This window comes from Panthera uncia, chromosome D1, assembly GCF_023721935.1.
Source record: "Panthera uncia isolate 11264 chromosome D1, Puncia_PCG_1.0, whole genome shotgun sequence".
NCBI lineage: Eukaryota > Metazoa > Chordata > Mammalia > Carnivora > Felidae > Panthera > Panthera uncia.
This window is the reverse complement of record NC_064808.1, coordinates 92,425,184-92,439,965: the sequence shown is the minus strand read 5'-3', so window position 1 is coordinate 92,439,965 and position 14,782 is coordinate 92,425,184. Positions and strand designations below refer to the sequence as shown.

The following is a 14,782-nucleotide window of genomic DNA, read 5'->3' as shown; positions in this document are numbered from 1 at the left end:
GAAAGAAAGAAAGAAAGAAAGAAAGAAAGAAAGAAAGAAAGAAAGAAACTTTGCTGCGAAGGCTAAGCAGCATCCTCAGTGTTGTCCCTCACGCAGGTCCTTCTGTTTTTACTTATTCCACAGATACGCTAGGCTTTAGGTAAATTTCATCAGGTTACTGTTTAATATTTTGGAAGACTCATTTATTCAGATCTTAACACGAAATCTGGGCAAAGTGGTACCAAATTATAAGCAGGAGAGAGAGGGAGAGAGAGAGAGAAACACATGAAATCCCCAATGGAAGTTCTTCCTCTTAAATGCCTGTAATCACATGAACAAGGATGATGAGTTTTTTTCTTTTCTATTTGCATTCTGGAAAACAGGTAGAATAAACTGGCAAGCACCACGAACAGGCTTATAAGTATTTTCTGAAAAGTCTTCTGGAAGAGATTTCTAGCTACGTTAAACTGAAAGACTCATCTTTAGGAAAAGTTTATGGTTTTGTTTCCACCCCACCCCCCACTATTGGTACAAACATGAACACAGAGCAAGTTTGGGCTTATTTTATAAAATTTGAAGTGGAAAAGAAATAGCGTAATTGTCCCCCCCTGACCCCCGCAAAACTTTTCAAGGATGTGACAACGGACCTGTTTCTGAGGCCTTCTTATAAATATAAATGATTTCATTTGTCAATATAACATTCCTTCTCCCAAAGCAATGTTCCACATGTAAGAATGGGAATCCAAGGCAACGAAGCTTCATTAATGGCTTCTTTTATGAATTTTACGGAAGACACGGTCTTAATCATAAGCACTTCTAGGACACATGATGGAAAGTAAAATAATCCCCCTCCCTAGATAACTGGGAAAAACACACGCCACCATCCTTGGCATGACCTAAAAAGAGGCCTTTTTAATTTTTGTTAGCAGTGTCTATAGATCCTGGATCTCATAAAAAAAAACTCTCTCCTTTGCCTCGACATATGAGCATTCCGGCCTTTCTCAAGAATCTGGGAAAAGACAGAGTTGGATTTGGGGACTATTTAGAGAAAAGAGCAGGCCCTTATGTACATGACCTGCAATATGAAAACAAGAGCACATAAAACCAATGGCAGAACCAATAGGGACTGAGATGCGACCATTCACAGATATCTCATTGTCTGTCTGTTTCATCAGGACTGAACCGTGGGTATGACCACTTGCAGCCCACTGGTGCCGTGAAGGTTACCCAGACTGAGAATTTAGTTGCAGTTCCATGGCTTGACTTTGAGATCCAAAGAAACAACAGAGTAGCTAGTGGAAAGAATTAGGATCCAAACCACTCACCTCCGAGGGGTCTTTGCTTTATTACCTTAATATGCTCCTTTCCTTTCTAAAATGAAAGATTTTAAAATAAACTCTAAGCCTCTGCTCTTCCTTTGATCTCTCTCTGACAAAGGCACAAATGACCAGAGGCATTTGAGGATGGGTGCCCTGCATACTGTTCAGGATTACTGGAACACGGGTGACATAGGAGCTCTCACTCAGATAGGAAGGAATCGGCCCAGGCTTCCCGAGTGATGAGGGCTAACTGTCATTTTCATGTTCATTACAAAGATGTAATGCAGTACTTGTTAGCAATGAATGAAAGACGATCTGTCAAAGTGTTATACTTAGTCATTCAATTAGAGCCGTCTTCATAAATGTGTACCTTCAAAGCCCACAGAAAGGAGCACAATGCTATGTTTTCATTGGGGGCATCTCTCTCTCTCTCTCTCTCTCTCTCTCTCTCTCTCTCTCTCTTTGGTAAATATAGGACAGAGAGAAGCTATTCCTTCCAAATGGTTTGTATTGTTAGCTTCCAAACAATCCACAGTTTTAATTTCAGAAAAAACAAAAACAAAAAACAAATCAGAAGATGCCTAGATTGCAGGGGGAAAAGAATTAAGTCAAATACTGACCTCCTAGCAGTGTGGTTTGTTTGGAGGTAGAAAGCTTCTCCAAAATATGAATTGAATACCTCCTTCAAGAAGCTTCTCTGTGCTAAGGAGGAAAAGAAATGTTCTTTTCAGAAGAAATTTTGGCTTGCTTTATTAAGCAAGGTTTTGTGGGGCTCTCTTACATATTAATACTCGTAATTAAGTTGGAAAATGTAGGCTGATGCTTATGAACAATGGCAAATCAGGGTAAGGTAATTTATCAAGCGATATATCATTTATGTTATTAAACCTTTTTAAGTGGCACAAAGTCCTGCGATAACACTATAAGGAAACTACCTATATCATGAGAGCTGAGCTCAAATCTTAGCCCCTAGACATGTACAGGGAGAGTTCCATTATACGCCATACAGTGTTACCAATCTAGGACTGAAGTTAAAATGTCAATATTGTTATGATGCAATTTACAGAAGCTCTATCTTCCAGGAATTCAGAGCACACGGTAGGCTTTTTAGAGACAATCTTCTAATATTTACATTTTTATATTCAATTACCCAAGATAGCCATGGAGTTTAAGGACAGTGCCTGATGGTTTCAAATGAGTTCTGCCTAAATCATTGTCAAAAGAAAGTAAGCACTGTTAAGTAATAACTTTACGTTTTTTCCGCTGAATTCCATACAGTTGAATGCCATGTCCGCTCTACTCATTCGCCATGAGTATTATAAAACCAGTTGCTAGTTTTAAAAATCGAGTTTAAAATGCAATTATGCTTCATAATTAAATCATTCGGGCATGCCCTAAAAATGGGCAGTACTTGAGGAAATGGAAGGTTTGGGAAAGTTCTAGGAAAACGCTATTACCTGAAAAAAGTAACTCCTTAGAAATCCTATTTTTTAAAGTTCGCTGCCACCTTATTAGGCCAGTATCTTCCAACCATTAGCCCTGCGTCTGGAAAATAAAATTATTTTAACTGGATCAAGGCTCTTTGTTTGTTTTTTTGGTTCGTTTCTTGTTGCCACCCGAATCTTGTTTAAAAGCTAAATCAGAATGAACACCAGAATAAGAGTAAAAGGGCACCCAAACCTTGACATAAAAATAATCCGAGAAAAACACTGGGCAGCCTAATTTTTACTTCATTTCCAGAACTATACAGGACACAAAGGTTCTGCATATAAGTCACTTTCACATTTTTCCTGGAATTTCCCTGGCTATCGACAAACCCTGAGAACGATTCTACCAGAAAAAAAAGATTAAACAGGAATGTGAGGTCTTAAAATACTCACAAATTCCCATGTTTTATACCAAACCGCTCGTTTGCTACACATGATTAAGAGACAGGCTATCAACAATTAAGAATGGTCAAGGTACAATCAAGTTGGGCAATCATTACCTGGCATGATGTAGCATCACTGAAACATCGTTTTAACTTTTGATTGTGAACTGTTTCGGGAGTCATTATTTCTCTCTGCTGATGGGGCTGTTAAAAAGAAGTAAAATATCTTATTGTGGAGAATTCATGAGTCTATCCCCTCTTCCACCACAGCAGGATTCTTGGCTTCCTTTCCCACGTTCTTTCATTGGCCATGTTTTAGACGCTGGGTTTGCTTTTCCTTCATTGTTCCTTTACTAATGGAAGGCAAACTCACTGTGCAGCTGCTTGCAAAAGGGAAAATGTATTTGAGTTTTGCCTGCCTGTGGACTTGAACACCAAATCCATGGTGATGTCAGCAGAACGACACCAACAGAAAGACTCCCTGCCCTCCACCCTCCTTTTTTTTTTTTTTTTTAAAGATGTACGTCTTGTACAGACTCTCTGCAGACCTCCTTTGTCCTGAGGGGACAGAAAAATTCAACTGAGCTTTTAAAAAAGAAAGAAAGAAAGAAAGAAAGAAAGAAAGAAAGAAAGAAAGAAGAAAGAGATGAGAAAAAGGAAAGAGAAAAAGATGAGAAAGAGACAAAGAGAAAGAAAGAAAAGAAGGAAGGAAAGAGAGAAAGAAAATGACGAGAAAGAAAGATGAGGAAAAAAAGAAAAAGAGATGAGAAAGAGAAAGACAAGAAAGAAAAAGAGAAAGAAAGATGAGAAAAAGAGTAAAAGAGAAAGAGAAAGAAAGAAGACAAGAAAGAAAGAAAGGAAAGAAAGAAAGAAAGAAAGAAAGAAAAGGAAAGAAAGAAAGAAAGAAAGAAAGAAAGAAAGAAACGGAGGCAGAGAGCGAAAGAAAAAGAGAAACAGAACAAGAAAGAAAGAGAATGAAACAGAGAAAGTGAGAGAGGAAAGAGAGAGAGAGAGAGGATGGGAGAAATGAAAAGAAAAAAAAGAACAAAAAAAGACTCAAATCTACCCTTTGGCATTCGTCATGAGGCAGGGGCGACAGCTAGTCTTTGGTCTCCCTATGGGTTTTCTGTTTTCCTGATGTCTTTTCTCTCACCCTCTGCAGCCCTCGTTTTCTGTAGGAAGGATCCAATCACCTCAACAACAACAAAAAAGGCACATCCAGCAACTGCTGCCCCAAGAGTAATTCACTGGTGCCACGCGTCACACCACGCTCTATCCACCTGCGATACTGCCACCAGGACGCCAGACCCGGCGTGGGAGCGGCTCTCTAGCATGCGGTGCAAAGGCGCCGGCACCAAAGCCAGCTAGCTTAGGTAGAATTAATTCTACTCTGCCCAGGAAAAACTGACCAGAAGGGAGCAGTTGGGAGGAGACTGGCAAGGCAACGCATTCGTTTTCGTGTTCCTTTCGGGAGCAGGGAAAACTAGAAATTGATATTGATAATCTTCCTATCACACCCCCCCGCATTAAAAAAAAATTCGTATTTTATGGAAAATGAAAACTGAAGTATGGCTAGGTCCACCAAAGAACAAAGACGTGAAAGTAGTGGGACAGAATAAGAAAGACTGGACAAAAACAAAAGATGCCCTCAGGTTGTTTTTAAATGACAAAAAAGCAGCCCGCTCCTCAAACCATCTTGAACCCACTCGAGGTTCGCCCTGGATAGAAGCGTAACAGAGATCGACCATTTAAGGGTGAGAAAGTGGAGGCAAATTTGCTTCTGACACACCAAACGGAACAAAAGAGAAAGAGGCTGCCAGTAACAAGTTATTTCGTGTGCAGCTGGCTAAGGAGACTACTTTCACTTTTGAAAGCAAGAAGTTTGCTTAGGATGACAATTTTTCCTCCTTTTTTAAAATGCAAACAATGATGCCAGCCTACAACTTCCTTTCTAGCTAGATTGTTAATAAAGCCAGGAAGGTTTCTTAAACCACAATTTGAAAAAATATATATACAGAAGCCCCGGATTCTGATATGGAGACAGGAGATACATATTTTTAAAAATCAGATGTCTGTCATTTCTTTCAGATAAATGAACTGCACGCTGCACAAGGTTTCCTATATGCCAGCCGATGTTAACACTTTTCTTTTAAAGCTATGTTTTGCTCTTGAGAAAGCAGCCCACAATTCGATTAGGAAGCTGCGAATTAAGTGAGGGTGCAGAGAGGCTTGGTAAGGAACCGAGAAGAAAATCACTTGGATCCTGCGAGAAAAGAGATGTGCAATATGTAAAGAGTCAGGATGTCCTTAAAACCCGGACTCTAACAATGGGATGCTTGTTCTGGGAAAAGTACAAGGGAGCCCCGGAGCCTCTACCAGGATGCCTACAACCACCAAGCGCAAGAAACTAAGTTCAGCTCAAACAGAAAGACCTTTGCTTTCCTGGAGGGTTTGCATTTACTCAGAGGGAACATCTGAACACCCAACCAATCGCCTCCATTTCAGCCTAGGAGAGGCCAGGTTTTCCCAGCTAAGGCTCTCCACGTCGACTGATTTCCACCTTTCCCTCTTTCTTCGAAACAGCAAACAGCCAAATAGAGCACGATTTTATACCACTGCTACCACGTTGGGAGTTTGGGGGGAAAAAAAAGTATTAATCTGTATCACCTACTTCTTGCTGTCAACTTGTCCTGAAATCAATCTTTTTGCCTTTCAGCCCCCTGTCCACCCAACACACTCTCTCTTCTCTCCCCCGGACTTCCTTTTTTTCTTTCTCTTTTTCACACACACACACACACACACACACACACACACACACACTGCTGCTTGCTCCAATCTGGTACCTGCTTAACAACAATAGAATGACAGGCAACATCTGTTTGTAAAAGAGCCAAAATCAAACCTTAACGTCTTTTGGCCAGGTTTCATTTTTCTTTTTTTCCCCTAACTCTAGAAGGGGAGGGGGCAAAGAAGGAGAAATATTAAGATTTATATTCGATATCGGCGCCGATGAGGCAGTAACTGTGACTACCCCAGAGTTATTTCAAGGGAAAGCAATTTTAGGTAAAACCACTGTAATTATTTCTGGTGGTCTCCCCTGAAATAAACCCAATCCCGTAAAATCCAACGTACCAGATTCCTAAAAGTCAGGGCTTTTTTTTTTTTTTTTGCCAAATTTTTTTGCCAAATAGCTTTATATTCTAATTATATTATATTCTAATTAGAATTACAGGACGCTGTGTGTGTGTGTGTGTGTGTGTGTGTGTGTGTGTGTGGTGGGGGAGAGGGGTAAGAGATGCAAAAGGAGAAGAGCAAGACCAAAAAAATGTCAAGAAACAGTCGAGAGGAAAGGAGCTGGACGGCTTCTCCCTATTTTACAACACACGGGCGTAGAAACAGGCGCAGTGACACATAAGCTACACGCACAGGAAGCAGCGAGGCTGTGGCAGAAACCTGCACAGCTGTGGCCATCAGAAACAGGCTCTCTCCTTCCCCCGTGGAGATGAGAATTTCTGGAACGCTCCCAACAGTCCACAAAGTCACAATGCAAAGGAGCAGAGCCACCTCCTGGAGGGAGGGGTCGGGGGGGGGGGGGGGGGGGGGGGGGGGGGCCGGGGGGGGGGGGGGGGGGCGGGGAGAGAGGAACCGGCAAGGGGAGAGAAGGGCTTGCCACCCACTGAAACGATTTCACCCTCTTAGAAATCGAGGACTGTTAGGAGCTACAACTCCCGTTTCACTCCGGGTTTGGAAGAAACCCACACACGTTAAGGGAAAAATAAATTCAGACAAGTTGCTAAGGAGACTCGTGTAAACTCCAAGCGCAGACATATTTCTTGGCCTTCCCCCCTCTGCTCCATCTTGTATTCTGATCACGCTGCTCTGCGGCAACATTGCACCAACCTTCTGCATTAATCTTGGCCTTCACCGCTCAGACTGGCAAAGCACGCTGGTTGTATATATCATCATCTTTCAAACTTCACGAGTTAAAAGGGTGCGCGCGCGCGCACGTGCGTGTGCACGTGTGCGCGCGCGCGCGCGCGTGTGCCTAGTCAGAGGGAGAGGGTGGGTGAACTCAATTTGCAGTTTTCAAAACATAGGTGTTGAACAGAGGAGAATACGGAGGCTGTGTGTTTGGGGGGCAGTGGAGAAAAGCAGCAGGTAAGACACCTAGTGCTGGAAATTTCTCTTTGCCTCAGCACCACATCCTTGCTCGGTGCCCTTAGCCTTCCCCGCCCCCACCTCCCGTTAAAATCCTGTATTCCTGGCAGAGGTAAGCAGGGCCTGAACCACTGCCGAGACCAGGGCAGGGGCCCAGGCTTAGGCAGAAACGGTGTGTTCCACAAAGTGGAACCCTGTTCCCTGCTCCCCTGCTCAGGAGGGGTGTCCCAGAGAGATCGGCTTTCGAAAACAAACTGGAACTATTCGCAAAACTTCCAAGCCAAACCTGTTTAGATTCTAAACCAGTTAGCGTTTCGGAGGAGAGACCCCAGCCCAATATCCGGGCTCCCGAGCGGAGACCCTTCCCTCATAGTGACACATCTTTAGCGGCGGCTGATCTATGTCAACATTTGATTTAGGGGAAAATTAACATTTCCTTTCAGGACAGAGATGTTTGTACTGTGGAAGCCAATATTTTCCTTTCTCAGCCTCCTGTATTAGAATTTCTAAAATCTTCCCTAGGACATGGAGGGGGTAGACAATAAATAGCCTAAAGCATTACTCAGGGTGCTGGGGCAAACCAAAGTCAGGTCTGTGTGTGTGTGTGTGTGTGTGCGCGTGTGCACGCGTGCCTCGCTGTCACGGGCAGATTAGGAAGACCTACACCAAGAGAGCTGGAGGACGAGCATCTGTTTGGTCCCTTCCCAAATTAGAGAAGTTCACAACGTCTGTCCACCAGCCACAACAGAAAAGCTCCAGTAAGAGGCAACCAACCAAGCCTGCTGCTGTTTGAGCCCACAATTCCCCGGGGGGGGGGGGTGGACACGGGACAAGGGGTGAGTAAGGGGTTGGGGAAAAGCATCTGCATTCAGTGCACAGGGCTGGGCGTGTCTCTTCAGGCTCCGAGAAGGCTATGCGGCTTCCAGCTCTTCTCCTTGCCAACCTTTATTTGGTTTTCACACTTCAAAGCTAAAGCAGGCTGTGCTGCCTCAGTTGAAATAAGGCAGCCAGGCAACTCTTCAACTAGCAAGATGGAGATTTCGCTGCTGCCATTCGCGGAGAAAGACATAACCCAGCAACCAGCTCTGCTGGCCCACCCCTTCCAAACGACTCCATGAAAATGAACCCCGGGTTTTAGGGAAGGGGGGGGCGGGAATCACTGGAGTTCTTTATGACCTTTTCCCTACCAGGCATATCCTCTGATGTTTGTGGCACTAAGCCATCATGACTCAATCAAAATGAAAAATGAACCTTGAGCGAGAAGACCCTAGTGGGCCTATCCCAGCAGGCAACTGGGCAATTACCCTGTGACCTGGTTGGCCCCGGGGGCAGGAGAGTGACACCTGCCTTTTTTTCATTTGTTCGGGAAGCCCAGGAAATCCTGCCCGGTCGCCTGCTGGCCTATTTGTCCTGCCTGCTGGGAATGGGAAGGTTACCTTCCCCTGATACGAAGACATGTTTGCTGGGCCACTCCATGATCCTACAGCATCGAAGAGAAGAAGAACTAATTTACAGGATCAGTGTAACCACTAATCCTGCAGTTGGAGGAGACCCTTCTCCATCTAGATGGCCAAAAACACGCCTGCCTTTATAAGGTGGCTTGCTGCTTTCTCAAAGTCCCAAAAGAACAGAAAACATATTAGATATCTTTCATTTACGGCACCACCTGCCCTCCCACCAACCCTGCCAATCCTTTGTGGAAAAAGAAAGAGAGCAATAAACAAATGATCAACACGGATGGGCTGGCCTGGAAGACAGCCTGCATCGGGTACATAATGAATTCAATCAGAGAACTCTCAGATAAAAAACACGATTTTCACATCATATTGGAAAACCTCTAATGAGTCCGTTCTTTGAGATGCAGGAAGAAACGTAGCCCTATTAACAGTGGCTGGCCAACTCAAATGCCGCCCGGACACCTCTCAAAGTAAGAGAAATACAACTTCGATTTTTCACGTGAGTATAGGTACGTGTGTGTGTAACACACACACACACACACACACACACACACACACACACACAGGTAGTGCCATCCAAACCTCTCATGTCTAGCCTTGAGCTCAAAAACCACATCTTTTTCACATTTTGTAAAGTGACCTTCCCTTACTCCACCCTGAAATTCAGTCTGATGCCCCACACACAGGGTAAGGAACAGAATGTTTTGCCTCTCCATCTTTTATGAGCTAATGCTTCAGATTGCAAAACGCTTTACGCATCGTTCAGTAATGGTCTCCTAAGCCCAGCTGGTACTATTCCTCCACGTTACGGCAGAGAGCCGACATAGAGGAAAATTAAGTGTTTTTCCAAAGCTCGTGTGTTTTTGTGACGGCAGCATCGGAATGAAGATGCTCCTCCCCTCCCCACACCGGCGAGAGGGTCCTAGATGGGGCCGAAGGAATTTCATGGTGCCCTTTTCTCATTCTGCCTGACTTGTCAGCCATGGTGTGCCCCCCATAACCCTGAGATGTAGGAAACCCCAGCCATAAGTACTCTAGTGACTGCCATCTTGGATAAACCAAAGAGTAAGTCACCAAATGCTCGTAATGGAGATTGGCATCAGAAGTCAATTAAGATTGAGTACGGTCTCCAGCACTGTGTTCTAGTCAAGGCAATCTGACTATGCATTCCTGTAACCCTGATCATGAGTGACAGGCCACAGGCTCCTGATTCTGCAAAATGCTGTTAGTCTATCAAGACCTGGACTGGAGTCCATCTGTCCATTACCTGGGGGTAATTGCTCCTGTTCACTTAATTTTTATTTGTTTTCACACATGGGACAGGACTGAGGAGAGGATAAATTCACGATTTGAAGAAGACATCGAATTCAAAGTGTCCTGTGTAAAATGTTTACACATTTTCCACATATTCCCAAGGCAAGTGTTACCAAAGTATAATTGAAAAAGTGTTAGTGTCCCTCAGGGAGCATTCACGGTGGTTAAGATGCTATTCTTGGGTAGGATTAATATCCATAATATAATCACATCTCTGTATTTTCATCTCACATAAATTATTTATTTCTGACATTTAATATGGACCAGACATCACCTCATGGATGGCTCATAAATGCAGGATCCTGCTTCCCATTTTTTGGGTGTGATTTTTTGGGGGTGACGGACAAATCTGAGCAGGACGGGTAGAAAGCTGAATCTTGAATCCCATCTAAAATGATTTGGAAGCAGAAAAGGCTGGCAAAAGCCACAGACTGAGTCCAGAATCCCATCCTGCAATGTTTTAGTTATGCCATGAAGAACACAAGATGTCACCTTTTTCATATGTTTATTTTGAAAAATTGAGCCCTTTATGCCAACTCTGACGGACTGTTAGGGGCTGTCTGGAGTACAAACGTAAAAGGCTTCTGAAATCCTGTCTGATCTCAGTAGGAAAGAGTTTTCGGAGCATTTGGTAAGTTATCACTGCCAAGGGGAAAGGAGGTTGATGAAACATACACCAAGTAGTAGCTGCCGTTCCTGACTGACCCCAAACTCCTCTTGGGTCAACATTTCCCTGTCTTCCTCATGACAATGGAGAGGTGGTGTTCAGCAGCCTGTGTGTGAGAAATTTGGGGATTTCTGGAAAGTATTACCGTTCTTATTATATTATTTGTGGACATTCTAGCTAATAAAGGAGTTCGGGTTGATTTTTATCTTAACACATTTTATTCACACAACCGACTCTCATCCTCTTCCCCCAGTCACTGAGAGATGCCAATCTGACGCTAAGTCTCTGTTGAAGACAAGAGAAATCACGAAAAACAGCAATTTCTTTGCAGCCCAGGATGCCAAGTCCGTTCATTCTAATCTGATTCTCCTTGGAATCCATGTGAGGCATTCCATTTTACAACACAGACTTCTCCCCAGAGGATACAACTGGTCTAGATTGGCATTACCATTTCTCCTGGGAAGCTTGGGAGGTTCCTGGACCCAGATGAGGGAAATCACGGACAAGGAGAAGCCGCCATGATGAGATGTGGACACTTGCCATCCCACGTCATTGACTTTGCCTGCCTCCCTCCTATTAGGAGGTTAGACAGCTATGGCTGAACGGGACCTAAAATCAGTAGACTTGCCCTTTATTCGGGATACTCAGCAGCAGACAGAGTTCACCTTCAGAAATACCTGAGCCCTGAAGAAGCCTCATCATTGTAAGCAAGATCTCACTGTAATTCATGGGGTCGCTAATGGACTTCTGCCCTACAAGAAGGTAAAGCATTAGTCTCTGGTCTAAGTAATTAAAGTAAAAGTCCCTTTTCAGAAACGGAAGCCTAAGGGGACCCCATCAGAAACTTTGTCACTCTTATTGATCTAGCTTTCTCTGCACAACGCCGCATCATGGGCTGGGAAATGCACGTTCTTGAGAGACAGGGTGGGAATCTCCCAAAGGGCAATTAGGTATTGATTCCAACCTGTGGAGAAGCCGCACTTCTCCACACTTACTGTCACGTTTCTGAGATGAGATGACAGACATTCTCCTAGCCCCAGCCCAAAGAAACTCAGCATAATGGCTTACTGTAAAGATGGAGATCTTCAACCATTCAAGGAGGGGGGGTGGTCATCAATCCTTCTTTGAGCAAAATAGATAGGGCTTACGGGTTCTCCTGAAGTCAGACCACCACCTAGCCCTCCACCACCATGGAAGCCTACAGATGGGTCCTCCAGTAACCCCTGCTTTAATACATTTGGCAAACGGACATGAAAGGTCAGGGGCCACCAGATGTTCTTCCGTGACCTGTGCCCATGCAGTGAGGGATTAAGATCAAGTCACTGATGAGTTTTCCTTGTGGACCTGCAGACCCGGGCAGAAGTGGTGACCACAGGAGTCAGGAGCCTCTACCTTTGAGGTAGGAATTTTCAAGGAGACTTGGAGCCTTGACCGCCAAAGGGAAGCCCTGGTTGGAGCTCAGAAATAAGATACAATTTAAAAAAAACAAAAACAAACAAAAAAAAAACAACCCCGTCTGGAATGGGTTTACACAGGATCCCCCTGGGTAACAGAAAATTATGGGAAGTACCATCCGGGAGTTCAGCTGAGCATCATAACCTTGGTTTTTCTGCACATCTGTGAGTCCTATTAGTGCTTATGAGACCGACTTGCCTGTGAATTGATTTGGAGGCGCAGTTACGCTGAAGGGGCCATGAAGATGTGAGGGCTTAACATATGGTTCCCTCCACCCCCTGCTCAGAGCCTTCTTTGGAGGTATAGGAGTAAGGGTACCTACCCCCTGTCCTAAATTATCACCGCCACCCCTGTGCGCGAGTGTCAGTGTGCGTCTCTCCAGCCACCGCGTACGTAGTCGCCATGACCTTATGGGTACAGATATTGGGTGTGCTGCCACCGAAACCCAGAGCTGGATTTTCTTCTTAGCATGTTCGCAGCCTCCAGACCCATGGCAGACAAAGGCACCACCAAATCCGCGCTAAGCTAACATAAAAGCCTCGAGAAAGAGAAACACTCGCTCCCTAACTGCCTTTCTTACGGCATATGGCCTCACGGCCTCACTAATACTAATACAATGAAATTCCTATTTAAACATCTTAGCAGAGGGCTCCAAAATGGGACTGGCTCCACTGCGCGTTTTCTTTTCTTTTCTTTTTTTTCTGTTAGATCTCGGCCTTCACTAAAGTCCCACTTCCCCGCACACACATACCTCACAAATGTGTTGTGCCAGATGGGCTCTTAATCATAGTAATCAGCTGGGAAATTAAATGGTGGAAAATCCAGCCAGTCTCCTGCATTTTCCCACTTGAGATCGGGGCCTGAGCTGCCTCGACGTCCTCTATGAGATCCAGGCTGCCTTTTTAAAGAAGGGTCAGTGTGATGATGGACCCAGCGTGGGCTTCATGCTTTATGGGCATTTGTGTTTCCTTCTCAGCAAGTGACTGTAGCTCGATTCACTTTTGTTTCAGCTCTGACGGCTGCTATTAATACCTCCTATTTACAGAACACACACCTCAGAGGAGCTCAAAACATTTACGGAAATTAACCGAGCCTTGTAACATCCCCGTCAAGTAGGCAGGGACGAGACAGGGACGAGACGGTACTTTGTTCATTTCAGGAGGAGGAACGAAGCTATTAAGAGGGTAAGTTTCTTTGCCATGTACTCAGGCCCACCGCCTCCTCATTTCCCAGCGTTTGCCAAAGCTGCCAACTGGGGTAGGCATTTATCTATATTCTTCTCAGTAGCTTATTACTCCAGTGTTTTTTCACACGTGTGTGCGTGCTCACAGGCACACACACTCACACACACACACACACACACACACACACAAATCATACTGTAAGATCCTGATGTGCACATATCATGTCTTTTTTCTACGAACCTCCCCACCAGTCTGTTATTACAGGTTTCCTCTAGGAGGTGATTGATTGGTTTGTAATAAGCCAACGCCTCTTCCTAGAGTGGCTTTCTTCCTCTCTGTCCAGAAGCCTTCTAGATTCTGCTTCACTGTCACTTCTCCAGGTGACGCTGCCTGAGGTTCCCTCAGCAGCTAGGTTTTTGGTGATCCTCCAGTACCCCACCTCATCCGGCACTGAAGCCCTTCCACCGAAACTATTAAAAGGCATAACAGTGAAAAGAAAGTAAACTTTGTAGGCTTTGAGACAGGCCTCCCCTTGAATCCCAATTCTGCTGCTGTGAGAGCTTGGGCGAGGGAAAATGAGGGTAACAATGTTTACTCTGGAATCCACCACGGGATCATTTGCGGTAAGAGAACATAGAAACAATCGGATATTCGTCAATATGGGAATGATTAAAGGCATGATGGTCCATCAATACTGAGAAATGCTCCGTAGCCATTCGAAAGACTAGACGTATCCAAAGAAAGAACGAGGAAAATACTTCTAAGGCATATTAAGGGGGAAGAACAAGGGCGGAGAATGGGTATGACTCTATAAATATGAAAAACTCCCAAACCATATTGTGATTCTGTACAGCCTTGCCTACAGGTGAGAAAGGAGATGAATGCAGGCGACACGCTATATGAAGCACACATAAAGCAAATGTTCAAGACATAGTTGTTACTCCTCTTGCGAAGTCTCGGCTCCTTGGAGGCAGAGCTGTGTTCTAATCTGTGTATTTTGAGCTGCCGACACAGCTGTACGGTACCTGATGGCAGCTTACTGAGTCAAAGAATTACTACTCAACGAATGAGGCAACCAGGAATTAGTTGTTGAAATAAGAGCATTAATGCGAATCACAAAGAGCCTTGTTGCTGTTTGGAATGTTTTTGAAGGTAGGGAGGCAACAGAGTCCTTGGGGAAGAAATTGTCCGGAGGCCGAGATTCCAGATTAGTGTTCCTTAAAGTGTGGCCTCAGGACCACCGGCTGCCAAATCACCCTGGAGGCCTCCTAATCATGCAGATTCCTGGGCCCTGCCCCTGATCTGATGCAGATGACCTGGGACTGTGATTCTGCCTAGTAACAAATCTGCTTCTTTTTTTAATCTAAAGGTAAAAGTTT

At 44.5% G+C, this 14,782-nt stretch overlaps 1 long non-coding RNA gene across 7 annotated transcripts in view; it reads right to left on the bottom strand.

Annotated features, from left to right (window-relative positions):
• The window catches only part of LOC125915150 (uncharacterized), a 212,588-nt gene continuing 197,806 nt past the window's right edge, over window positions 1–14,782 (bottom strand). For 6 of the 7 annotated variants that reach the window (XR_007455578.1, XR_007455585.1, XR_007455590.1 and 3 more), the window contains one exon: window positions 2,850–3,372. This is a non-coding gene — a long non-coding RNA (uncharacterized LOC125915150). The other variant, XR_007455587.1, reaches the window with a different exon arrangement.